This window comes from Podarcis melisellensis, assembly GCF_964234715.1.
Source record: "Podarcis melisellensis genome assembly, chromosome: W".
NCBI lineage: Eukaryota > Metazoa > Chordata > Lepidosauria > Squamata > Lacertidae > Podarcis > Podarcis melisellensis.
In genome coordinates, this window is record NC_138535.1 from 6,486,563 (window position 1) to 6,513,000 (window position 26,438).

General features: G+C 48.9%; 1 pseudogene across 1 annotated transcript in view; it reads left to right on the plus strand.

Annotated features, from left to right (window-relative positions):
* The window catches only part of LOC309361267 (U6 snRNA-associated Sm-like protein LSm3 pseudogene), a 179,101-nt pseudogene extending 162,744 nt beyond the window's left edge, over window positions 1-16,357 (plus strand). The window contains exons 2-3 of the transcript in view: window positions 14,305-14,356; window positions 16,212-16,357. The product of the transcript in view is annotated as a U6 snRNA-associated Sm-like protein LSm3 pseudogene (transcript). The remainder of the gene's footprint in view (window positions 1-14,304; window positions 14,357-16,211) is intronic.
* The last annotated feature ends 10,081 nt before the right edge of the window (window positions 16,358-26,438 follow it).

The window sequence follows — 26,438 nt, forward strand, 5'->3', positions numbered from 1 at the left end:
CTCGCTCTGGCCATCGGTGCTCCCTTCTGTGAGTCCTCCGATTCGCTAGAGAGGCTTGAGTCACGACTCTGGTAACTGTCACTGCCTGCACCCCCTTCGTCCTCTTCCTCCTCACTCTCCATTTGCTCCCCCTCCTGTGTCTCTCCTTCTGAACCCCTGACATCCATCCCCCCCTCGAAGCCCCCCCTTCCCCCCTCCCCCTCTTCCGGTGCGGGTTCCGGGTGCTCCCGTTCTGTGGGGGTGAGTCCGGGATACAGCTCGTCCCCTGAGGCATGCAACCATCGGGATAAGTCCGGGAAGTCCCCCATGGGCTCGTCGACGGCGATCTCCTCCGCTTCCATCTCCTGCGCGGCGTGCTCGAAATCTGATGCCGCCCCCAAATCACCCAAGGGCCCCCCTCCCCCTGTCGCCTGAAGAGGATCCACTTCCCAGGGACCCTTCGGCACGTCTCTGCGCCAACCCACTTCGGGCTGGTCCTCCCACCAATAAGATCCCCCCGTGCCAAAACCTGAGAGCGATCCCTCCGGGGAGCTGCCTCCCTGAGCCGAGTCCTCAGCTGACGAGAAACCCCGGAAAGTGCTGGCCGAGAGTGTGGGTGTGAACAGACAATCCTCGAAAAAGCCCGCCGGCATAGGCTTGTGCGGGAAAAGTGTGTGGAATTCTTCCTTGAGCAACTGCTCCTGCACTGCGTAATCCGGCACCCACCTGTTGGCGCTGGCCGGGGTGTCCTCTGTGGCGAGAAGATATTCAATCCCGTCCTCCCCCCACCTTGAGTCCAAAATCTCTGTGGCTTCATTAAGCGGCTCCCCTCTCGGCGACCCCCCTTTCTTGGGCGCTTCCCTGAACGGGTCTGGCGCCGTCCCTGGTGCCTGAAACCTGTGGGGCTCTCTGTAGGGTGTGAGCACTGATCTATGAAAGACCGGGTGCATTCTGGACCCCTCCGGGAGCGTCAACCGGAAGGCCACTGGGTTGATCTGCGCCTCTACTTGGTAAGGCCCTAGCTGCTTGTGCCCGAGCTTCTTCTTGGCCAACGATCTGGCCGGAACTGCCTGGGCTGCTAACCAGACCCAGTCTCCCACCTGGATGTCTTCCCCAACCCTCCTGTGTCGGTCTGCCTGCACTTTGTACGCCTGTTTCGCCATCTCTAACTGCCTCCTGAGCTGCTCGTGGATCTCCTGCAACTCTGCTGCCACGGCCTCTGCTCCCTGCGGCTCCCCCTCCCTCACTGTGTCCAAACCCGGGAAGGTTCTGGGATGCCGCCCGTTGTTGGCGAAAAACGGTGTCACCCCCGTGGATCCGTGCTTCGTGTTGTTGTAGGCAAACTCGGCCAACGGTAGATAGTCCACCCAGGTCGAGGGCTGCTGGTTCGCGTAGCATCTCAGGTACTGCTGCATGATGGCGTTGACCCTCTCCGCCTGCCCGTTAGTCTGCGGGTGTCTCGCCGACGCCAGGCTGACCTTGACGTTCAGGAAACCCATCAGCTTCTGCCAGAAGTTGGAGATGAACTGGCGCCCCCTGTCTGACAAAATGGATCGTGGTAGGCCATGCACCTTGAACACGTGGTCTATAAACAGTTTAGCGGTCTGCTCGGCCGTGGCCACCTTCGCGCAAGGAATGAAGTGGGCCATCTTGGTGAACAGGTCTACTACCACGAGCACTGCCGTCTTGCCCCTCGAACTGGGCAGATCCGTGACAAAGTCCAGAGCCACCCTCTCCCACGGTTCGAACGGTGTCTGCAGTGGTTCCAACAGGCCCGCCGGCGGCTGGTGCACAGGCTTGGCCCTTTGGCAGGTGTCGCACCTATTGACGTAATCCGCGACATCTCCCCGCATCTTGGGCCACCAAAAGTCTCTGGCCACTAAGTCCACCGTCTTCTCCTTGCCAAAGTGCCCCGCGCTGGGCGCGTCGTGCAGCTGTTGCAGGACCTTAGCGCGGAGGCTGTCTCCTGGTACGTAGAGGACTCCCTTGTGTAGGAGCAGGCCGTCTCGCACTTGGAATTCGTCGCCCTTCGCCTTGCCGCTGCACACCTCCTCCATCTTGGCTCGGGCGAAAGAGTCTGTCTGTAGCGCGCGGCGCACCACGTCCAGGTCCACCGTGGCCGACGCGCAAGCCCACGCCTGTGGTGTGAAAATGTGCTTGGCCCCCGCCGGTGCCTCTGCCTCCAGATACTGCGGTTTCCTGGACAGCGCGTCCGCCAAGACGTTGCTGTTTCCTGGGATGTACTCAATTCTGAAGTCGAAATCTGCAAAGAACTCCGCCCAGCGGATGTGTCGCTGGTTCAGGAACCTCGTCGTGCGCCAGTACTCCAAGTTCTTATGGTCTGTGCGGACCTGCACCGTGTGCTTGGCTCCGACGAGGAAGTGCCGCCACGCCTTGAAGGCTGCATGTATGGCCAACAACTCCCTGTCCCAGATGGTGTAGTTTTGCTCCGCTTTGCTAAGTTTCCTTGAGTAGAAAGCGCACGGCCTCCAGTCCCCCTGGTGGTCTTGCTGCAACAGAACGGCTCCCACGGCCCTGTCTGAGGCGTCCGTCTCCACTCTCATGGGCCTGCTGGGATTTACGTGTAGTAGGTTCTCCTCGGAAGCGAAGAGCTGCTTGAGCTTCTGAAAGGACTGCTCCGCCTGCTCCGTCCAGATGAACCTCTTCTTTTTGGAACTGAGGGTGTCGGTGATGGCCGCTGTCTGCATGGCGAAACCCTTGATGAACTTACGATAAAAGTTGGCAAAACCGACAAACCTCTGTACTTCCTTCCTATTGCGTGGGCTCTTCCAGTCCAGTACTGCACGTACCTTGGCACTGTCCATGGCCAGTCCCTTGTCGGACAGTTTGTAGCCCAAGAAATCCACCTCTGTCTGGTCGAACTGGCACTTCTCCAGCTTGGCGTACAGCCTGTGCTCCCGCAGCCTCTGCAGAACTTCCCTGACATCTCTTTCATGTGCCTCTGGCGATTCCGAGAAGATCAGGATGTCGTCCAGGAAGCAGACGCACTTCTTGTAGAGAAGACCCGCCAAGACATGATGCATGAAGGCTTGAAAGCAGTGGGAACCATTTTTTAATCCAAAAGGCATAACTCTATATTCATATGTGCCCAGCGGCGTAAACATGGTCGTTTTCCATTCGTCGCCTTCCCGCACGCGAATGAGATTGTACGCTCCACGCAGGTCCAACTTGGTAAAGATGCGACCCTTCCTCACTGTCGCCAGCAGGTCATCGATCTTGGGCATAGGGAAGGCCGAAGGCTTGGTCCTCTGGTTCAAAAAGCGAAAGTCCACGACCAGCCTCTTCTGGGGCGTGTCCCGCTTCTTTACAAAGAACACAGGACTGCCCCCGGCCGCTTTGGACTCCCGGATGAATCCACGCTTCAGGTTGTGATCTATGAACTCCCTGAGCTCTTGCAATTCATCCTCAGACATGGAATACAGTTTCCCCGTCGGGAGTGTCGCCCCCGGCAGGAGGTCGATCTTGCAGTCGTAGGGCCTGTGGGGAGGCAGCTTGTCTGCTTCCTTCTCGCAGAAGACCTCCAAAAACTCCTTGTACTTGTTAGGCACCGCTTGCAACACTCCCAAGTTCAGATGTGGTCCATCCTCGTGCCCCTCATCTTCCAAATCCGCCAGGATGCAGTGTTCTGCGCAGTAAGAGGAGCCGAAGGTCAGTTGCCGCTGGTACCAAGCTAATGCTGGGCTGTGCCTATCCAGCCAACTCATTCCCAACACTATGGGCGTGTCTGACAGGCGGGTGACGTTGAAGCTGATGACTTCGCGGTGATTTCCAATGCGCATCACCATTGGCGGCGTCTGCTGCAGCACTTGCCCTCCCAGTAGCTCCCTGCCGTCCACCGTGACGACTTTCAGAGGTACCGTCGCTGGCAAAAGGGCTATGCCATGTTGCTGGAGGAACTGCATGTCTATAAAATCTGCATTGCTCCCTGAGTCAATGGTAATGGGAAGTTCCACAGGGAGCCCCTTGGGGAGTTGGATAGATGCGGTGAGCTGCACTACTGGTTTGGGTGGGAGGGGGTCGGTGGGCTGTAAGAGTACTGGGGATTGCTTCACTGACTTGTCTGGCTGGTCCCCAGTGATCCCATTTCCAGCCAGACAGTGGAGTTTCCCTGCTGTGATTCACTCCGCTGAACTGCATTTGTTACTGTCACCGCGGCTGCACTGTGCTTGTGAAACCTCTGGGGACACTCTTCGCCATGTGCTGAGCACTGTCGCAGATGTAGCATTTCCTGGTTCCTCTAGGAGGCTTCATCTTGGCTGCTCCCGGCGCTAGGGCTCCTGCTGTATGCTGAGCCTTAGCACCACCAAGCTCCATCGGCTCCTCTCCCCCTCCCAGTGGAGGCATGGATCGAGCACGCGCCGCCTCCTTGGGGAAGGGAGGCGGTGCTCTTGCCGGCGTGTGTCCCAAATGCCCTTCCTCCTGGCTCCAAGGGCGTCCTTCCAGGCGAACCCCAATGGTGAGCGCCCGTTCCACAACGTCCTTGGTGGTTTGGGGTCTCTCACCCCTGGCAATCTCATCTTTCACAGGTCCGCTCAGCCCCTCTCAGAAAAGATCTCTGACAGGAGACGATTCCTTCTCCCACGCTAATGCATTCACCAAAGCGAAGAAACGCGAATGGTATTGCCTCACAGTGGCTCTGCCTTGTCTTAGTCCGTGAATCTGTTTCCTAGCGATATCCACATCAATCTCAGACAAAAAACACGCATCCATCACTTTAATGAAGGCAACTGCGTTTTGGAGGGCTGGATCCTTGTCTCTCCAGAGATTGCGCAGCCACGATTTCGCCTCCCCCCGTAAATGCGAAATGATAAATGCCACTCTTTCCTCCTCATTCTTAAAGTCTTTGTCAAGCAGCTGCAGTGCATATTTTAAATCTGCTCTGAAGTTAGGATACTCCTGCAGGTCCCCATTGAAGTGAGACACCAGGCTCCCTCCTCTGTTCCCCAGCCCAATCCCTTCTGGTCTGGTGACCGGTAGCCTCTGTGCAGTTAGCACATCTAACCTGGTTCGCAGATCCTGGCAGGCAGCAGCTGCTTCCAGTTCACTCTTTCTGGATGCCGCAATTTCTGCAGTCAGTTGCGTCACTGCGTTTTGCAAACTCGCTATCTTCTCTTCGGTAGTCATTTTCCCGGTTTTTGTGAGCTAGCGAAGCACCAATCTTCACCCTCCGCTGCTTTCCCACACGCCACGAGGTTGCAAGATTGGTGGAAAAGGTGAGAGGGGACTTACTGTCAGGGACTGCCGCTAGGTCCCAGCTCACAGAGGACCAACGCCCAGTGGATCTTATATACAAAAGTCTTTATTGAAGTTTAGTTTCCATTTCCAAGCTCTGGGCGCGCAGACCCCACGTCTTGACGCTAGATCGGCTAAGTCCCCTCTGACTCGCTGCTAAAGCCACACCACTTTAAGATTCTCGCTTTGCTCCACCTCCTACGCTGCTCCTTCCTACGCTGGGTCCTTCTGCCCTCAGGGGTTATCTCTTTCCTCGATTCCTCTGACGCTGACCCCCCTGAGCTCCACCCTTCCTTCCGGCGGGCTTTAGGACCTGGCTCCCTGTCCGGACTCCCTGCTGTGCCGCTCGCCTGTACATTTGAACTTGGCGCGCGCGCCCAGCCGGTAACCTTCCTTCTGACCGTTTCCCCGCTTCCGGATGTGGGCGTGGCCAACCCTGCCTCCTCTCCTCCCGCCGGTGGCAAGAACACTGGTCCCGACTCCTGGGACTCCCCCTCCCCACTGCGCTCAGGTGGGGAAGCTGGTCCCGATTTCCAGCTGCTGCTCAGAGACTCCCCGCTGGCCCCTCCCTCCTGAGGTTTCTCCCCTGGAACCTCCCTCGCTCTGGCCATCGGTGCTCCCTTCTGTGAGTCCTCCGATTCGCTAGAGAGGCTTGAGTCACGACTCTGGTAACTGTCACTGCCTGCACCCCCTTCGTCCTCTTCCTCCTCACTCTCCATTTGCTCCCCCTCCTGTGTCTCTCCTTCTGAACCCCTGACAATAATTGTCCGTCATTAGATTTATGTTCTTCATAGTTAGCCAAATTCCCAGGTATTTTACTTTTTTTACCGCTTTAATTCCAATTTTAGCCTCCAGATGGTCCGCCCCCGCCACTTAATGGATCCAAATGGTTTCCAGAGAGTGGTAGAGGATGCTTTATCCCATGTTGATGGCCTTTCAGCCGATTCCCTGGTGGCCCGCTGGAATGTGGAGTTAACCAGGGCTATTGACTGTTTGGCTCCGAAGCGCCCTCTCCGATTGCATGGAGCCCGGAGAGCCCCGTGGTTTTCCACGGATCTGAGGGCAATGAAACAATCGTTGAGACGGCTAGAGCGCCCGTGGCGGATAACTCATTCCGAATCTGACCGGACACAGGTTAGAGCTCAACGTCGAGCCTACCAAGTGGCGATAGCGACGGCGAAGAAAAATTTATTCACCGCCTCTATTGCATCTGCAGAAAACAGCAGCAGGAGACTTTTTCAGGTGGTTCACAATTTAGCGGAACCACCTGCAACATCGGGGCCCAGTACGGGCCACATGTTCTCCTGCAATGATTTTGCAAAGTTTTTTGCAGATAAAATCGCTCAGATTCGGAAAGAAGTAGACTCCACCGTGGGAGCAGGGCCGGGGCGGGAGAGTGCTAGAGTTCTGTCTAGTCAAGTTGAGTGGGATCAATTCCAATCTGTTACCTCCGAGGATGTGGACAGGCTGCTTGGACGAGTGAAACCAACCACCTGTCTCCTGGATCCTTGCCCATCCTGGCTTATAAAAGCTAGCCGGGAAGGACTGGGCGATGGGCTTCGTGGGGTAGTGAATGCTTCCCTCTGTGAGGGAGCCTTCCCAGACCCGCTGAAAGAGGCGGTTATTAAACCGCTTCTTAAAAAACCATCTTTAGATGCGGCCACAATGGCCAATTATCGCCCAGTCTCAAATCTTCCATTCTTGGGCAAGGTGATTGAGCGAGCGGTTGCCGAACAACTCCAGGCATGCCTGGAAGAAGCGGACCATTTGGATCCCTTCCAGTCGGGATTCAGGCCTCATCATGGGACTGAAACTGCCTTGGTCGCACTGGTTGATGATCTCCGGCGGGCTAGGGACAAAGGTGAGAGCTGTTTCCTAGTTCTGCTGGATCTCTCAGCGGCGTTTGATACCATCGACCATAACATCCTTCTGGACCGTCTTGAGGGGCTGGGAGCTGGGGGCACTGTCCTATAGTGGTTCCGCTCCTTCCTCCTGGGCCGTGTTCAGAAAGTGGTGGTGGGGGATGAGTGTTCAGACCCCTGGGCTCTCACTTGGGGGGTGCCTCAGGGTTCTGTCCTCTCCCCCATGCTTTTCAACATTTACATGCAGCCGCTGGGAGAGATCATCAGGAGGTTTGGGCTGGGTGTTCATCAGTATGCGGATGATACCCAGCTCTACTTCTCTTTTAAATCAGAACCAGTGAGGGCAGTGAAGGTCCTGTGTGAGTGTCTGGAGGCGGTTGGAGGATGGATGGCGGCTAACAGATTGAGGTTGAATCCTGACAAGACAGAAGTACTGTTTCTGGGGGACAGGAGGCGGGCAGGTGTGGTCCTGAATGGGGTAACTGTGCCCCTGAAGGGCCAGGTGCGCAGCCTGGGAGTCATTTTGGACTCACAGCTGTCCATGGAGGCACAGGTCAAATCTGTGTCCAGGGCAGCTGTTTACCAGCTCCATCTGGTACGTAGGCTGAGACCCTATCTGCCTGCGGACTGTCTCGCCAGAGTGGTGCATGCTCTGGTTATCTCCCGCTTGGACTACTGCAATGCACTCTACGTGGGGCTACCTTTGAAGGTGACTCGGAAACTACAACTAATCCAGAATGCGGCAGCTAGACTGGTGACTGGGGGCGGCCGCCGAGACCATATAACACCGGTCTTGAAAGCCCTACATTGGCTCCCAGTATGTTTCTGAGCACAATTCAAAATGTTGGTGCTGACCTTTAAAGCCCTAAAAGGCCTCGGTCCAGTATACCTGAAGGAGCGTCTCCACCCCCATCATTCTGCCCGGACGCTGAGGTCCAGCGCCGAGGGCCTTCTGGCGGTTCCCTCATTGCGAGAAGCAAAGCTACAGGGAACCAGGCAGAGGGCCTTCTCGGGAGTGGCGCCCACCCTGTGGAATGCCCTTCCAGCAGATGTCAAAGCGATAAACAACTACCTGACATTCAGAAGACATCTTAAGGCAGCCCTGTTCAGGGAAGTTTTTAACGTGTGATATTTTACTGTATTTTTGGCTTTTATGGAAGCCGCCCAGAGTGGCTGGGGAGGCCCAGCCAGATGGGCGGGGTATAAATAATAAATTAATAATAATAATAATAATTATTATTATTATTATTATTATTATTATTATTATTATTATTTCATAACTTCTTCCATGTTCTTCGTCATCATTTTAGTTTTTGATTTGTTTAACTTAAAACCTGATAACTTTTCAAATTCTTCTAACAATTCTATTACCTTATGGACACTTTTTTGTAGATCTTCTAATGATACCATCAGATCATCAGCGTATGCTTTCAGTTTGTATCCCCCCCCCCCCAATTTTAATTCCATGTATTTCTGGAGTTGTTCTTATCTTATTTGCTATAATTTCTAGTATCATTATAAATAAAAGTGGTGATAGAGGGCACCCCTGTCTCGTACCCTTTGAAATTCCGAAATAATCAGTTAAATCATTATTAATAATCAATTTTGCTTTCTGGCTTGAGTAGATAGCTTTTATCCCTTCCAGGAAGGCGCCCGCTATCCCTACTGTTTCTAGACATCTTACAAGGAATTGCCAAGATACATTATCAAAGGCCTTTTCGGCGTCAATAAAAATTAGTGCCGCAGGTATTTCATTCTTGGCCTCTAGATATTCAATGATGTTAATTATATGTCTTATGTTGTCTTTTAATTGTCTATTAGGTAAGAATCCGACTTGATCTGTATGGATAAGGTTTCTTAAACATTTCTTAAGACGGTTGGCCAGTACTTCCACAAGTAATTTATAATCATTATTTAATAATGATATTGGTCTGTAGTTTTTCATATCTAATTTATCTGTGTCTGGCTTAGATATTAATGTAATATAGGCTTCCTTCCATGAGTCTGGTGTCTTTCCGCCGCTTAAGATGTTATTCGCTACTTCGCACAGCACCGGGGCTAAATATTCCTCTAGAACTTTGTAGTATTTAGCTGAAAGGCCGTCAGGCCCTGGAGCCTTTCCTAATTCCATTTTTTTTATCGCATCCTGGATTTCTTCAATTTTTATAGGATTATTTAATTGTGTTATTTCTTCTTCTGTTAATCCTTTTAGTCTATTTTCTTCTAAATATTTCTTTATTTCTGTGCTGTCTTCTTTTTCTCTTTTGTATAATTTACCATAAAATTTGATGACATTTTCCTTTATTTTCTTAGGTTCTTCCACAATTTGCTCTTCTATTCTTAATTTGTTAATCATATTTTGTTTTTTGTTTTTTCGTAATTGCCACGCTAGTAATTTTCCGGTTTTATTTGCTGATTCAAAGAATTTTTGCTTCCATATCTTGATTCTCCATTCTACTTCTTGGCCTACTAAATTTGAGTATTGTGTTTGTAATAGTCTATAAGTGTGTTTAACCTGCTCCTCAGTTGGATTTATTGCTAGTTTTCTTTCGCAATCTCTTAATTGATTGAGTATTTCTTCTTCTTTTTTGCTCTCTTAACTTTTTCCTATAGCTGTTCTGATTAATTAAAAATCCTCTTAACACTGCCTTACTGGCATCCCAAACTATCTCTATATTAGTCTCTTTATTTAAATTCATCTCAAAATATTATTTTAACATTCTTTTGGCCTTCTCAATTATTTCCTCATTTTCAAAAAGATAATCATTCATTCTCCATCTGTATATTCCTTGTAATCTGCTTTTTATCTCCAATGTTACTGAGCTATGATCTGAAAGAGTTCTGGGTTGGATTTCACATTTAAGTGCTCTTAATGTTAATTCTCTTGAGACCCATATTTGATCCAACCTGGCCCAACTTTGGTGTGGTTCTGACAGGTGTGTATATTGTTTCGTTGTTGGATTTTTATGTCTCCAGATGTCTATCAGATCTAGATTTTCCACCAGATTGTTAAATGTTCTTGGTAATTTCTCCTGCTTAAGTTTTCTTCTTTTCACGCTTCTATCTAATTCAGGTGTTGGCATGGCATTCAAATCTCCAAGTAAAATCATCTTATGATCCTCCAATTCTATTAGCATTTGTTCCAATTTTTAAAGAATTCAGCTTTATTCATATTTGGTGCATAGACATTTATAACGTTAATCTTTTCTCTCTGATGGTTGATTTGTACTCCTAAGATCCTTCCTTCATCGTCCTTACATATTAATATTGGGTCCCATTTCTCCTTCACGTATATCACAACTCCTCTTTTTTTATTAGTGTCTGAATTAACAAACTCTACCCCCAACCTTTTATTTGCTAGTATATGTTTGTGTTTTTTTGCCATGTGTGTTTCCTGACAACAGATCACATCATAATTTTTATTCTTTAACACCTTTTGAATTTTATTCCTTTTAGATTTTTCGTTCAAACCATTAACATTCCAGGACAGAATCTTTAACGATATTATATTGTTTGACTTTAATTTATATTCTAGTCAACCTCTTCTCCATTAACTCTTCTTCTTCCTCCTCCTCTTCTTCTCCACCTACTGCTCCTTCCTCTTCCACTACCTCTTCTTCCTCTTCTCTCTCTCTCTTTTGCTTCTCGGTGTTTTTTGCCTTCTTTTCCTTCCTCCTTTCTGTATATCTCCCTCCTCCTCCGTACCTTTCTTCCCCTTTTCCAAGCTCCTTCTCATATCTTCTCAAAAAAAAATCTGCTTCCTGTGTATCTGTCAATCTGAATCTTTTATCTTTATAATAGAAGGTAATTCCTTTGGGGAACTCCCATCTATATTGTATATTGTTTCTCTGTAAGACACTTACTATTTGTCGGTATCCTTGTCTTTTACGCAAAAGTCTAATTGGTATTTCTTTGTATATAATAATTGTTCTGTTTTCATTTATTAATTTTTTTCGGTAACTTGTTCTTAATATCATATTTTTCATCTCAATTGAGTTGAAAATCATCAAACAATCACCAGGAGATTTTTTTCGTTTGAGCTGCTGGGATTTCACCCTTATTCTAAATGCGCTTTCTACAGTACAAGCTACTTCTTCCTCTTTTATTTCCAACCATTTTGCTAATTCTCTTATCATTTTTTCTTTTATATTCTCATTGATTTCTTCTTCTGCTCCTCTGAATTTTAAATTGAGTTGTTTCTGACGCATTTCTGTCATAGCTAAGCTATCCTCAATCTGTTCTTGTGATTTGTTCAAATCTCTTATTTCCTTCTTCATTTTTTCTGTCTCCCTTTTATGTTCCTTCATTTCTTTTTAAATTTTCTTATTTGATTCTTCTATTACTTTTGATCTAACTGATAGGTCTTCTATTTTATTAGTGAGTTCTCCCACAGCTCCTTCAATTTTTTTATCTATCTGTTCCTGCACCTCTCTTAATTTACTTTCCATATGCAATTCACTCTGTTTAAATTCCTCTTTGATCTTTAACCACAATATGTCCAGGTCTTTAATTTCCTCCTGTTGTGAGGCCTTTCTGTCTCCAGGAGTCCCTCCTACCTTTTTTCCGTTTTCCCCTGACATTTTGTGATTATTTACACAATAGTCTGTGTTAATTTTCTGTCTCTCCCCTGAGGGGCGCACAATCTCTTTTTTTGTTTTTTTATTCTTATTTTTCTATGTCTTACTTTATTACACCCGTGCGATTTTGTTTTTCTTATTTTATATTCTTACAATTTCTTTTATATCACTTTCTATTGTATTTCCTTTTTTCAGATAGAGTATTACCTTTGAAGTCAATTCAACTGTATCCTAAAGTACAACCATAATGTCTCCAAGTACCACCAATGTCTGCTAGAAAATATGTACTATTATAATATACAGTTAAAGATCCAGTTGGATAATAAAATATCCAGAAATCAAAGAAATTAGCTTCACTTATAATCCCAGTATATCTCGACCTTGGCAATCTTAAAGTCTTGTTTATACACCTTAGTACCTTCCCTAGGCTCTTGTTTTTCTTCAAATGATTCCTCCCTTCTACGGTATTATTAATAATATATGACAATATAGTTTGTGTTTTCCCAAACTGTCCCTTAAAACATTAACACCCTCTGAAAGTTTGGTAAATTTTTCCAAGACTCAAATAATTATTACTTATGTATGAGTTATTCCTGTTGAGGTGGTTTTCTAAAGTCCACGTAGATTCTGATGGAAGAGCAGTAGTTCCTTTTTTAAAATTAAATAATTAAACAATTACTTAATGTTCAGTTCCGATTTCTTTTAATTTCTTTAATCTTCCACCACTTGATGGTTTAATCCATCACGTGTAAAGGATATTCTATAACTTAGTCCGTGTCCTAATCCAAGGTCTAGTAAGGCTAATAATTCAGGCTTTAATCCACAATCTAAATCCGACCTGTAAACCAATTAGATCCCAATGTCACAAAATCACTGGTTAGCTAGTTGGGAGCTGTTACTGTTACAAGTTACTTAGTATTATATAAAGCAGCCAGCTAGGCTGCAGTCAGTCTGACTCCAGGAGCAGTTCTAACTGCTGTAATAAAGAGCTGTGAATCTAACAGAGCTGTGTCCTTCATCCATCTTCCCCACTATTTAACATGGAGCAAGAGCGGCTTTTGTGCGCCTGCATTCCCTTAAGCGATTGCAATTTATCTGACGCCTCCAGCAGACAAAAGCGGCACTGAATGCAAAGAACTCTTAAGGGCATAGAAATGGTCCCGGCAGCTCTGCCTGTGTGTGAGGCGGCTTTTGTTGCAGGACGGAGTCTTTGCAGCCGCTCTATCTCAGTGGAGTGCGTCAATGTTATTTGGACAACATTCTTTATGCCTTACAGGAATGAAATGATTATTCAAATATTCAATTAAATCGTGAATAGGGTTTCTTCTCCAAACCAGGTGAGTTGATCAAGACGAACCCTCTATTTTTGTGCCACCTCAAAGTGTGTGTGTGGGGGGGATGGTAGGGAAGAGAAGGCTTTAGCAGCGTAACTTCTAGGGTGTGTGAGTGTGAGGACTGTGTGTCCCCCCCTCTTTCTCCTGAAAATGAAAATCACAATACAGTGCTACCTCTGGTTGCAAATGGGATCCGTTCCGGAGCCCTGTTCACAACCTGAGCAGAATACAACCTGTGTCTGCGCGTGCATAGGTCTCCACATCTGCGTATGTGCGTGACGCCATTTTGAGTGCCTGCGCATGCGCGAACGGCAAAACGCGGAAGTAACCCATTCAGTTACTTCCTGGTTGCCGCGGTACGTATCCTGAAAGAACGTAACCTGAACCGAATGTAACAACAGGTATGACTGTAATGTTATGCAGATGAAGAGATTCCATAATTGCGTGACTGATTATCCCAGCAGTGACTCAGAAATGAAAGGGGGCAGTCAGCACTTCAACTGCTAAGCACAAGGCCAAGGTCAGGGGAATGTCAAAAGAGCCCTGAGGCAGGATGGGACCAGTGGCCCTCCCCGCAGGAAGCAATATGTTGTTGTTGTTTTCAGTTACAGGTGGTTAGGCTCGGTTGTATCCCCTGGGAACTGTGTGCAAGCCTTAGGGTGAGGTGCCACTGAAGCCAGGCTGTCCACAGTTGTCTGCAAGACCCCTGGGGGAAGGAGATGTCTCTTGAGACATTGGCGGACACTTGAGGGCCTTTTGACAGCGAATCTGGGCCCTGAAGGAGGGCTGCCCCTCATGGTGCCCCCATCTCCAACATTGCTGCTGGATGCCTTGAGAGTCTACAAAATGAGAGCTTGCCACTGTCAGGAGTTCAGCCTACACTCGAGTAGGACCCTGGCAGAGACACATGCCTGACTGGCATGTTCTCCCCCTCCTGGTCTTTTGTTCGGGAGCTTCATAAGTTTTCTTCAGCCCAAACATCACAGCGACCGATGCCAGCCGACATCGGCACACTTAGGGATCCGCAGAGTCTTCGCAGCATTGCGTAACAGACCTCAGCTACTCAGCATTTTGGCTAATCTACAGTGGTACTTAATTTGTATTGGAGGTCCGTTCTTAACCTGGAACTGTTCTTAACCTGAAGCACCACTTTAGCTAATGGGGCCTCCTGCTGCCGCCGCGCTCCCAGAGCACGATTTCTGTTCTCATCCTGAAGCAAAGTTCTTAACCCGAGGTTGTATTTCTGGGTTAGCAGAGTATGCAACCTGAAGCATATGTAACCCGAGGTACCACTGTATTCCGATGCTGTTTTTCCGAGGAGATGGAGTTGTACTTGTAGCTCCTCCATACAGTACATACAGTATAAACACACATGGAGCACTGCAACATCAGACAGCAAAGAGAAAAAGAACAAAGGACAATAGTCCCACTTCATGGAACACAGTGACACAAACATCCTGCCGCCGTCATTTCCCACTCTGTGGAGTCAAAACATATACCGTCATGTGATAAACAATCCCATGACTGAAATCATAGATCAGGAATTCTAACAGCCACTTCTCCAGAGAAGGTTCTAGGAAGGGATCTCGAGGAAAAGCAGATTTGCAAAAAGGCTCCCGGGGGAGGGCAATAGCTCAGTGGAAGAGCTTCCGCTTTGCGTGCAGGAGGTCCTGGGTTCAATCCTCAGCAGCATTTCCAGGTAGGTAGGCCTGGGAGGGGGCTAAATATCTCCTGCCGTGGAGAGCCATGGCTGCCAGTACATGTAGACAGTACTGATCCTTTTTTTAAGAATCCCCCCCCAATGCTTTATTAATTTTAAAAACATAACATTACAAAACAAATACAAAACAAAACAAGATGCATCAAGCCACAAAGGGCAATCCAGTAATTAATACTCCCTACACCATACGTACACACTGAAAAAGAAAAGATTAAGTTCATCCATCGCTAATTCTAACGTAACTTCCGGTCCCCCCACTGTGGTTCCTAAATTTCATTACGCTGCGCACTTAACTTTTTCTCTCCTAAGTTCTTCTGTTATTTTAATTCTGTAATGATTTCTTAATTCATGCAGAAATCAATCCAGGCCTGCCAAAGAATTTATGTTGTGGTTCGAGGACCCGACCCCCGCAATGTGGAAAGAATACGCAAGGACACGTTATATAAGGTTAATGGGCAAGGAAAGGCCACAACTTTATTGATTACAGCAGTGAAAAGGTATTGGCTTAGGCATTGGATCTCTCAAACAAGTGGGTTTATTCACCAGTAGGTGGAGCCTGTTGATGCTAATCCAACTATAGGCTCTCCCCTGATGTCACCGAGGGTTGTCCCATGGCCTCCCACCAAGCAGGCATCGGACAGAATACACGACCGCCAGATTCCTTTAACGGAATACCCAAAAATTGAAGGCATAGACGATGGCCACACCTAGCTCTTCGACACACCACAACACATTATTCCAATGCCTAACCGCCACCCGAGCCAAAAGGCTCGCCGCCAATACCCTCACGGCTGTAACCAATCCCGGATGCTATTGCTGACACTATCTAACCAAATGTCGTTCCCCAGGTCTGATAAATGCACCCCGTCATTCCGGTATAAGGCTTGGTCGCTGATCCGGATACGGTCATGATAAATGACTCGGCCATTCAAGAAGCGCACCCAACGGGCCACTGCCCGATTTACGAGTTTCCTGGTTTTTTCAATGGCCATACAGCTCTGCGCACCGCGCCAAAAAATTCTCTTCAACAAAAAGGACCAGAACACCGTCGTTCTGGGACATAAGGCTGCAAACGCATTCAAGTCTCTTTTTATATTCGACAACAAGTCCACGCTCCTTCTGTTGGCAAGGCCATTCTCCCCTAATTGAATGACAAGGATATTGGGAGGGCCGAACGTTGCAACTTTCTCCCCCAGCAATGGCATAAGCTCGTCCCAGCGCATGCCTCTTCTCGAAAACCAGGAAACTCGAACTCCAGGTGGTAAACCAAAATTAGGCACGAGGCCGCAGCTGACCGCCCGAGCGCGGGCCCAATAGACAATACTGTGGCCACATATCCACACGCATCTCCTGAGCACAGCTGTGGATGAAAGGACAGAGAAAAAGAACCGGTAAGTAGGAGTGATATATCAGGGCGCAATCTAGCGAATATAACTTTTATAAGCGTTGGATTTCCACTGGCCCATTTCTTTGATCTTATCCGCAGGCAGACCCAAGTGGGCGGCTGTTGTTGCGGCACCGATTCTGAATGAGTGCGCGGCATACACAAGGGAAGATAAACCACACGCCTCAATAGCTTTGCGGAGTACCCTGGTGAATTGGTGTCTCAACAAGGGTGACCCATCTTCGTGAACCAGGAGCGGACCAGGGCCGGGTGGTCTAACGTAGAGGTACCGCCTAGTGTCCTTTACCAGGCATGGGCCCTGCTGAGCCGACGCTGTGAGCTTAACTAGAACCCCCCTACCAGCCTGATCAGTTTTGGACTGGCGTATCCTGACCGTCAAAGTCGATTCAGACAAGTGCACGTCCTCCATAAGGAGGCCGCGCGTTGAACCACTTGCACTAGCTTCCACCACAACTTCGCCAACTCTCAGAGCGCCAAAAAAGGCGATGGCGTACGCCGCAGAAAAGAGGCGGGCCTCAAACTTGCTCCAGCAAATTGACTTGAGCTTCGTGCGTATTTGAGATAGCAACCCATAAGAAATTGGCTTACGGCCCTCGGCCCTGGGGGGTTGTGACCTGCCCCAACCTTCAATAGCTCTGCGGATCAGAAAGTCGCTGCACGGGTCGTAGGAAAATGTGGCTTTAGAAAAGAAGCAGATGGCCACTACGTGTATCTTTAAGGTTTTGGGAGCACGTCCCAAATCGGCAAGATGGGAAAGGTACTGAAGAACATCGTCAGTGGTGGGTGGCACGTTATGCGACAGCCCAGATAACCCAGACCTGAAACCCAGGAAATCGCACCAGGCCTTCTTGTAAGACCTGAGAGTGGAGGGTGTGACAGACGCTAATACTCCCTGAATCACTTTGCGTCTCCAACGTTCCACAGGCGCTCTGGAAAGGGTTCGGGCAACGGTTGTGCACCAGGTGCTAGTGACCGGAAGCGAGATATCTGAAAGCGAGACAAGGCATCGGCTATATCATTACTGGTCCCAGGAATGAATTTGGCTGAAAATATTATGTTGTACTCAAGGCACCGGAGGGAGGAGACCCTCGCAGACCGAGATGACTGCCTGGCTAGTATGTTGACCACTGCCAGGTTGTCGGTCCTGAAGCATACGCGGCGATTTCGAAACTCCTCCGTCCAGATGTGAACGGCCACCACTACAGGGAAAAACTCAAGAAAGGTGAGATCGTGCATGATAGCCTGACCCTGCCATCCCGTTGGCCACCGTTGCGCGCACCAACGTCCCCTGAAGTACAAGCCAAAGCCTAGAGACCCAGCCGCGTCTGATTGGACCTGGAAGTCTGATGACAAATTTAAAACATCCTGCCATAGAGATACCCCATTGTAGTTTTCCAAAAATGTCATCCACACCTCCAGGTCGGCCTTAACCGACTTGGGAAGACGGACCCTGTGGTGTGGGTGTCTGAGACCAACTGACAGCCTGGCTAGGCGACCGCAGAAGGGGCGACCGGGGGAAACTACCCTGCAAGCGAAGTTAAAATGACCTAATAGGGATTGAATTTGTCTAAGGGTGATCTTCCTTAGCGTAAGGGTGTCTCGGATTATTTCTATAAGGGCGTCAATCTTTTCCTCAGGTAGGCGGGATGACTGGGCCATTGTATCCAACTCGATGCCCAGGTATGTGAGGCACGTGGCCGGTCCCTCGGTTTTTTCGGCTGCGAGGGGATCACCCAAGTCCTGGGCTAGAGCTGAGAAGGCCCCAAGCAATGAGGCGCATTCCCCTGTTGGACTTTCCCATGAAAAGAAAATCATCCAGGTTGTTGCGTGACCCCAGTGGAATTGGTCCTAAAACGCAAGGCCCAGTCCAAGAATGTGCTGAAAGTTTTGAATGCCGGACAGGCTACTGTGCAGCCCATTGGCATGGCCCTGTCAACGTAGTATTTTCCTTGAAATTTGAAGCCCAGCAACCAGAAGTCACTGGGGTGCACTGGCAAAAGGCGGAAGGCCGATTCAATATCGCACTTAGCCAAAAGTGCCCCGCGACCAAAACTCCGAATTAGTTTAACTGCCTGATCAAAGGAGGCGTATTTTACCGTGCATAACTCTTGTGGGATGGCGTCATTAACAGAGCCGCCTTTCGGATAAGAAAGATTGTGAATGAGCCTAAATTCCCCAGGGGTCTTCTTGGGAACAATGCCTAATGGTGATACGTGTAAATTTGTGATGGGGGGGGGGGTCTGTCAAACGGGCCGGCTACCCTGCCTGCGCTAACTTCCTTGGCTATCTTTCTCTTGGCGACTTAAGGTCTCTCTCTAACAGATTTCTGATTAGGGGAATCTTTTGCAATCAAAGAACCTGCTATAGGGATTCTAAACCCGTTGGAAAATCCTTCCCGGAGGTAGGAAGCTGCATTTTTATCTGGATAAAAGGACAGAAGGTCGCAAAGGGGGGCGAGCTTAATAGGGGAAAACGCCAACTCCAGAACTACCTCATCTTCTGTTCCCTGCCGCGGGGGCTCCCCTGGAACTGGAGTGATGGAACCCCCGGCCTCCACGAAAGGGCTGCTTCCCCCCCTTAAAGCAAGATGTTGCCAGGTGAGCCCCGGCGCATCTGCCGCATTCATGCGGGTATTTACAAGATGGCCTTTGGCATAACCCTTTATTGTACTCCCAGCATACCCTGCGCTTGAAATCCCTTCTTTGCTCGATCCTAGCCGATCGATATGGGTCAACCGGTTTCTTCTCTACATATGGACCAACTGCTACTGACCAGATGCTGTTTTCGATCTGATCCCAACGTGCTAATGGGATCCTAGAAGCCTTCCTTCGAAACATTTTGTCATAGCTTATGGCAGCGGCTTCCCCTGAGAGGGCGCAGGCTGTACGGATATGCGAAAGGTAAGCAACAAGGTGAACCGCTCGCTTGGGATAAGCCTCTACAATCGTTCCCATAAAGGCCTGGAAGCCATCGAGCCAGTTTTCAAATGTCCCAGGCACGGATGGGTACTTCCTCTTTTTCTTCCCATGGGAAGGTCTCTTTTCGCCCCTACCTAACTCCTCTGCAGGAGGAACTAACTTGAACATATCTACAAACTCTCCATTTAAGATTTTCGCGCGTAATTTAGGGGATAGATGGTCACCTGGGATAACATCTGAAGTAGAATAGGTGGATGTGGTTGCGTCCTTTACCAGAGCCCCATCCTTCCACTCCTGGGTTCCCCCAAACTTTTTCCGGTGGCAATTGGCCCTCCTTGAGAGCGCCCAGTCCGGAAGACCAGACACTTCCTCTCCTTTTCCCCAGTAGGAACCCAGGGATGCATCGCTATCATACTCGGAAGAAGAAGTACCTGTCTCGTCGTCCGTGTCATTCTTTCTCGACCTGCTTCTCCTACAAGTGTGCTTCTTCTCGCGCCTCTTACCCGACGGCTTTTCCACCGATGCTGCAGCGGTGGCGTCCTCCAATTCTTGTTGCTCGTCCTCTGCCGCCGATGAAGAGGCTGAATCAGGCAACTGCACCCTGGGCCGCTTGTCCTGCGAGCGATTAGAAGAGCTAGAAGCAACTAGTTTGTTATTGCGAGCAGACTTAGTTGTCGCTTTCCCCCCCGAACACGGGACGTGGATGCCGAAGCCTGTGACTGGGACCTGGTCCGGACCGGTTCTGAGCTGAGATTCGCAGCCGCCCCTGTCAACTGGGAATCATTAAAGAGGGCGGCCGATGTGCTAGGTAGTTCATCCCATTGGGAAGATCGTGAACTCTCTGGAACCACCTGAGTATCCGGGATGACATCGGGAGAAGAGGGAGGACTGGGGTTCTCGTCGGGGAATCGTTGCTCATAATCGTCTATAAACGACCTAAAAGCGTTGAGGAAATGAGAAATGGGCTTTTGATTGTTACTCATACCATGTTGCCCCCGGGAAGATTTTCCAGCCGCATTGCGTGCTGCTTCAGACACGCGCTTCCTCTTAGGAGCCATGAAATGCGCTTTGTACAATAACGAAACTGCTGCTTGTTGGTTTGGGTTATCAAATAATGTGAGTTTATTCTATTTTTGTTTTCTTATTATTAATTAATTAATTAATTTTATTTTTTACTTGATTTAAAAAATATATAATTTTTTAATTTAATATTTTAATTAATATTATATATATAATTTATTTATTTTTAAAACTAATTTTAATAATTAATTATTTAATTGACTATAAATTGAATCTTACTATTATTGATTAGACACTATTGTTCCTAATAAAATTGCTAAATTTTCCAAACTAACTTCGGTATTTTTAACAGCTGGTTGCTACTATTGCTGAACCAATTCCTACTTGCTGTTAAATATTTATCCCTACTGATTAATAATAAATGGTGCTATAAATCAAATTTCGTGAGGAACTGATATAACTGATATCAAAACAATTAACTTCTTTAGCACTGTCAAATTGTATCAATTATATTGACGCTGCACAGCTCAATCAACTAAAACGTCTGTTAAATAATGTAAAACTGAGCAATTCTTAATTGATAATGTTCAAGTATCACCAACAATTCAAATTATCAAATGTTACCAATTGCAAATTTAGTTGCCAGTGATTCTATTAAAGAAATCTGAATTGCATTGGAAATGATATCACTGTTAATCTAAAGTCACTATGCAATTATTTAATATACTGTCACCATAAGGTAATCAATTACTGTGTGGTTATTAAATAATAATATTTCAATATCACTGCCACCTTTCCCCAAAATCAATTGTCAAAACTCCCCCCGCTGGAGGACACTAGGTAAAATGAGCAGCAAGGTAACTTGCCCCTGGAGCTCACCACACAAAAGCAGGACAAAATAAATGGTGGCTTCAAGCCACACAGCTCCCTGTTGTTCTACAAACCAGGTGGCTATGAATGCAGCAGCTGCCAAGCAACAATGTAAATCAGCCTGGCAATCACTTCATCTGCTAAGAACAAAGGACAAAGATTAACTCTGGAGAAGCAGCCTGGGGAAACGCTGCCTTTTACAAAAGAGAAGGCTAAAGAACAACTGCCTTAACTATCGCTCGTTAACTACTGTCTTCCTGCCCTTAGGCTGCAGCTGCAACCGAGTGAGTTGCTTGGAAACAGGCAATGTTTCTATGGCGACCCAATGCAACTCAACAAGGAAATAAATGAGCAAGGAAGGGGGAGGAAATAACCAGGAAGGTGGAGGGCTGGGGGTTTTGCAAGCAAAGTAAGCCTGCTGGGGCAGAAGCAACCTGAATTCACAAAAACCCCACAACTAAAAACAGTTTAACAGCAAGAGAGAGACTGGTGCTAATGGAGGCACAAAGCCAGCCAGCGCTTGGGGGGGGGACAAGCGAGCGAAGGGGTCAGATTACGGACACTACACACACTTAACCAGGCTGTTTGTTTAACGCACGGTGCCGGCCGGCAGAGGGGGAGGAAGGACACAGAGTCGGCTAATGGCGGGGGAGGGAGGTCAATTCAACAACAAAGGGAGCAGACAAGCACGTGGACACGGAGCTGGCCAGCGGCGGGGGAGGGAGCACAATCAAGCCAAGGGAGCAGTGAAGCACGTGGGGAGCTGGGCTAATGGGCACAAACTGAGCTTGGGAGAACCTATTCCTCGTAGTACGATCCTTAAAAGGATCCCAAAATCACACGCAGCTGCCCCCCCAAATTATCCCCCCAGCAAAAGATCTCAGCTACCAAGCCCGGAAACCCCAGAGGGGTGTGAGCTTAAAGGGAATGGCACTCAGAATATCGAAACAAGGGAAGCCCGTAGCCGTGTACTTTACTGAATAACCCACTCCTATGAATTTATAATATAAGTTGCCACAGGGTGTGCAAGCTTCCCCCCCCCCCCCCCCCGTCTACAAGTGGTCTTTTAATACGACCGGGCTGAAATGGAGCTTGTGAGCCCTCGCCAAGCGGGGAAGACGCAAAATGGCAATGAAGGCAGGGGGAGCACACAAAGCAAGGGAAAAACAAACCAGCAAACCCCCCAGTGACTTCCCAAAATAACGAGCACAACAAGCACACACTCGGCATGATGGCTCTGCGATTGGACCGCACCGAAAGCAGGAAAGGGCTCACTGGCACAGCTGTGCCTGAGCTCGGGCTGTTCCACACACACTCCACTCGCTCGGCTAGCGCTGCTGTAGTAGAACGCAGGGAGGAACAGACACACACCACTCACATACAGTGGGGTAAACTAGGCGGAACAAGGTGGGGGGGTAGTAATCTGAGGGAAATAACACGAAGGGCTGGCAACTCAAGGCTACAACAAATCAAAGTAATGCAAGCCAGTACACCGCTAACAATGCAATAGCTCAAAAGAGAACAAGCAGCTACCAGAAAGCTACAGCGAAACACGATACAGGCATAAACCAGCCACGCAAGATACTTCCCTGGCTCCTGAAGACGACCTGTTGACTCGCGGCGAGACGACGAAGAATGAGGCCGGGGAGAGGCTGGCGCCGCAGCAAAAGGCTGCTGAACATGCCCCCTCTCAGGTACCTGGTTGGATGCCTGCCGAGGGGCGTGGGCGCCAGCCAGGTGAGGTGGAGGCAGGGGGCTAATGCCCCCTGCTAGGGGCGGTGCTCGGGCTCCCGCCCACAACCACTCCCCTCTCTTGTAGGGAGGAGAGTCTTTATTACAATGTTTGTTTAAATATTCTCTGTAGATATTCCACTCTTTATTAAATACTTGATCTGTATGGTCTCAGAATCTTGCTAGTTCTGCATATTCTAGCATTTTATTTTGCCAATCTAATTTTGAGGGAATAGAATCTCCTTTCCATACTTTAGCAATTAGAATCCTAGCTGCTGTTACCGCATACATAAAGATTTTCCTTACCTGTTTAGGGATTTCATTGCTCATTATGTCTAGCAAGAAGGCTTCGGGCCTCTTTGGGAAGGAACATTTAAACAATTTTTTTAGTTCGTTGTAGATTGTTTCCCAAAATTCCCTGATTTTTTTTGCCGTTCCACCACACGTGGATCATGGTGCCTTCCGCCTCCTTGCATCTCCAACAGATGTTTGATCTAGATTTATACATTTTGGCCAGTTTTACAGGTGTTAAGTACCATCTGTAGAGCATCTTCATGAAATTCTCTTTCAAATCGTAGCACACTGTGAATTTTAGGTCCTCCTTCCACAACCTCTCCCATGATTCCATCTGGATGTTGTGCCCAAAATCTCTGGCCCATTGTACCATGACAGATTTTACTTCTTCCTCCCTGACCTCCCAGTCAAGGAGGCACATGTACACGTTAGAGAGTGTTTGTATGTGTTTATTAAACAGTAATAATAATAATTATTATTATTTGTACCCCACCCTCCCTGGCCAGAGCCGGACTCAGGGCAGCTAACACCAGTAAAATTACAATAAAAACATAATGGGGGGGACTGACCAATTTAAAATGCAAGTTAAAATGCAATTTAAAATGCAGCCTCATTTTAAAAGTAGCCCATAGATCAAAACCGTAAGGGGAGGGAAACGTAAGGGTCAGACTGAGACCAAGCCAAAGGCCAGGCAAAACAACTCTGTCTTGCAGACCCTACAGAAAGATGTCAAGTCCCGCAGGGCCCTAGTTTCTTGTGACAGAGTGTTCCACCAAGTCAGGGCCAGTACTGAAAAGGCCCTGGCCCTAGTTGAGACCAATCTAACCACCTTGCGACTTGGGACCTCCAAAATGTTGTCATTTGTGGACCTTAAGGTCCTCCATGCTTCAAATTTGTTTAATTTTAGCTTATTTTATTTTTCTTCCAATAAGTCTTTATAAGTTGCCCAATTACTTCTATCATGATGTTTTTTTAAACTGAGAACGCTTCTGCCGGGGACAGCCACCATGGCGTTTTTGGTTCTAGTAAGTCCTTATAATTGGCCCGCACCATGTAAAGCAATTTCCTGATCACGTGGTTCAAAAACCCTTTGTGGACCTTCTCATATCCCAGATGGGCATGCCAGCCGTATCTGTTATTGAATCCTTCTAGATCCAGCAAGTCGGTGTTTTTTAATGTTAGCCATTCCCAAATCCAGGCGAGACAAACTGCATCGTGATACAATTTCAGATCTGAAATTGACAGTACTGATCTAAGTGGGTGAGTGAAGCAGCTTCCTCCATCCCTATTTAAACCAGCCCTTTCTTCAGAACCCTGAGGACTGAAATCTCACTGTTGTTTTTAAGGGAAATGCTGTAGTTTTGCAGGAGAGCACCTGCTTCACCTGCAGGAGGTCCCAGGTTCAATCCCAGGTTCAGTGAGTGGCATCTCCATGCAGTGCTTGGAATGTGCTTTGCCTGAGGCTCTGGAGTGCTGCTGTCCTTCAGTGCCAGCAAACTCCAGCTTCATTGGAGTTCTCTTGTTTTGAGAGAGGGAGAAAAACGTTCTCTTTCCTCTGTGCCTTCCATCATTTTATACACTTCTGCCACACTGCCGTCTACTAGGAGTGCCTCAGGTGGACTTTCTGGGATTTATGGTGGATGCAGAAGGGGTCCACCCAACTGGGAACAAGGTACGGGCCATTTGTGATGCCCCAGTGCCCAAGAACAAGACTGAACCTCAGGCCTTCTTGGGACTATTGAACTTTTACCATTCCTTCCTTCCCCACAAGGCGGCGGTAGCGGAGCCCCTACACAGACTCCTGGACAAGCGGGCCCCTTGGGTGTGGGGCCAGCGCCAGGAGGCCGCATTCCAGGCAGTCAAGGACTTGCTTGTCTCAAACTCGGTCTTGGCACACTTCGACGAGAGGCTGCCGGTTGTGCTAGCATGCAACGCCTCACCCTATGGCATTGGCGCTGTCCTGGGACACCAACTCCCGGATGGAAGAGAGGTACCGGTGGCATACTTTTCCCAGACACTCAACGAAACCGAGCGGAACTACTCGCAAATCGACAAGGAGGGTCTGGCAATCGTGAAGGGAGTAAAAAAATTCCATGATTTCTTGTACGGGCGGCCCTTCACCGTGGTGACTGACCACAAGCCGTTGCTTGGCTTGTTTGCCCCCGAAAAGCAGACCCCCCAAGTGCTGTCTCCTCGCGTCCTCAGGTGGTCAATTTTCCTTGCCAGCTACCAGTATGCACTGATTCACCGCCCTCAGCAGGCTACCACTACCGGAAACAGGCCCCGACCCAGCACCTGCACAAGAGGTTATGAGCCTGGAGCTGCTTCCCGACCGCCCCATTCAGGCACAAGAAGTTGCACACCATTCCAAGAAAGATAGGGTCATCTCCCGGGTCCTGGACTGGGTGTGGAGGGGATGGCCCAGCAGCAACCCCGGGCGAGAATTCGCCGGCTACACGACCCGCAAACATGAACTGTCAGCCCACAAGGGGTGCCTATTATGGGGAAGCAGGGTTGTTGTTCCCCAGCCCCTCTGCAAAAGGGTCCTCACAGCCCTACACGAGACACACCCAGGGGTCGTGAGAATGAAAGCCCTTGCCAGGAGTTATGTGTGGTGGCCGGGGATCGACGGAGAGATAGAGGCCTGGGTCAAACACTGCCAGGTCTGCCAAGAATCCCGCCCAGATCCCCCAAGGGCCCCAGTCCAGTCCTGGGAGTCCGCCCGAGCACCATGGTCACGCCTGCATGTGGACTTCGCTGGCCCCTTTCAGGGGAAAACATTCTTCATAGTGGTGGACTCCTACACCAAATGGTTGGAAGTCGCACTGGTACCGTCCACTTCTACGTCCGCAGCCATCCGGGTACTATGCAGGCTGTTTGCAACCCATGGGCTCCCTGACACTCTCGTCTCAGACAACGGGACTGCATTTACGTCAGGAGAATTCCAAACCTTCACAGCGCAGAACGCCATCCGCCACACCCGTTCGGCGCCATTCCACCCGGCCACCAATGGCCAAGTAGAACGCATAGTGCGGACCACCAAGGACACCCTTCGCCGCATGACGCAAGGGGATTGGGAGTACCGCCTTGCCACATTCCTTCTAGCACAGCACAGCACCCCCAGCTCAACGACTGGCCGGAGCCCCGCTGAACTACCAATGGGCAATTAGCCTTGCAATCAGATTGGACCGCCTTCACCCCGATAGAGCTCAGGATGAGGTAGGGATGGGGGAAGGCAGGAACCCCCGGACCTTCGAGGCCCAGGACCCAGTGTACGCAAAGAATTTTGGGGCAGGCCCTGCATGGGTACCCGCCACAGTCACCAGGGTCACTGGCCCCGTGTCGTACGAGGTGCTAACAGATGGGGGGCAATGCTGGCGCCGCCACTGCGACCAGATACGGCGGCGATTCCCGGGAGAAAACCAGGAGGAGGAGGACAGGTCAAGGGAGTCCCAAGGGAACAGTGGGGCAGTGA